Source organism: Propithecus coquereli, unplaced genomic scaffold, assembly GCF_000956105.1.
Source record: "Propithecus coquereli isolate 6110/MARCELLA unplaced genomic scaffold, Pcoq_1.0 Scaffold510, whole genome shotgun sequence".
Lineage (NCBI taxonomy): Eukaryota > Metazoa > Chordata > Mammalia > Primates > Indriidae > Propithecus > Propithecus coquereli.
The window spans coordinates 41383-43004 of record NW_012150953.1 but is presented as its reverse complement, the minus strand read 5'-3'; positions in this window follow the sequence as shown (position 1 = coordinate 43004).

Genomic DNA, 1622 nt, shown 5'->3' with positions numbered 1-1622 from the left:
TCCAAATGTATCCACCATTGATGGAAGTCTCAAATTCTACTTTCTTAAAACTTATAGCATTGTTGTTTTTATAACTAGCCTATATTCCTGGAATGTATCAAATATTTTATATTGTATTACTGGGCAGGAAATTATATTCCTGATGAACTGAGATAAGTAATGGGTGAACTGATTTTGGAGGCACTGGGAAAGCTCCCAACTAACATCCAAGTCCAAATGCATCCACCATTGATGGAAGTCTCAAATTCTACTTTCTTAAAACTTATAGCATTGTTGTTTTTATAACTAGCCTATATTCCTGGAATGGGTCATATTTAAGCAGATATTTGTTACATGTAGTCAGTTAAGAAACTGAAAATAGGTTCAATCATTTTAGAGAAAAATCAGTGACAACACTTATCTCAGGAGGGCAAAATGTATAGCAAACATAATAAGTTCACAAAAAAGGGAAAATTGAAGTACTGAGAAACTTTCTCCTACTCTACAGTTTTGTCTAGTTGCAAAATTAAAGTTGCAACCTGCCTGCTACTATCTTGGGACACTAGATACTTTTGCAAGCAGTTCCAGCACAGATCCAGTTGCTGAAAGTGAAGCATATTTCTCACAGCCTTAGGTACTAAAAAAAATTGTAATATGGCAAAGGAGAATGAAGTAAGGAAGAATGAATTGTGTGTCAATAAGACCTCCAACAAGAATAGCCCACATTTATTTATATTATTAGCATAATAATACATAGTGTTAATATACATCACTATAAATGTGGGATGGACATATAGGTAGACCGATATGCATCTGTATAAGATTTTATGTGGCAAAAATATCTTGCTGCTAAAAAATATTGAAACCCAGTAGTCTCCAGGAATTGTTGTCTTAGGGCATTTAGTTTAAGACTACCTTTACTTACATTTTCTTTCAGAATTCTTATGGTTTCATGCCTTATATTTAAGTCTTTTATCCATCTTTAATTGATTTTTGTGAGTGCTGAGAGATAGGGGTCCTGTTTCATTCCTCTGCATGTGGCTATCCAATTTTCCCAGCACCATTGATTGAATAGGGATTCTTTTTCTCAGTGTATGTTGTTATCTGCTTTATCAAAGATCAGTTGGTTGTATGTAGATGGTTTTATATCTGGGTGCTCTGTTCTGTTCCATTGGTCTATATTTCTATTTTCGTGCCAATACCATGTTGTTTTGGTTACTATAGCCTTGTAGTATAGTTTGATGTATGGTAATGGGATGCCTCCAGATTTGTTCTTTTTGCTTCAGATTGCTTTGGCTATTCGGGCTCTTTTATGGTTCCAAATGAAGCATTTTTTTCTAGATCTGTGAAGCATGACATTGGTATTTTGATGGGGATTGAACTGAATCTATAAATCCCTTTGGGTAGTATGGACATTTTAACAATGTTGATTCTGCTGATCCATGAGCATGATATATTTTTCCATTTGTTTGTGTTATCTGTGATTTCTTTTCTCAGTGTTCCATAGTTCTCCTTGTAGAGATCTTTCATCTCCTTGGTTAAGTATATTCCTAGATATTTTATTTTCTTTGTAGCTATTGTGAATAGTATTGAGTCTTTGACTTGATTCTCAGCTTGACTGTTATTGGTGTATAGAAATTCTA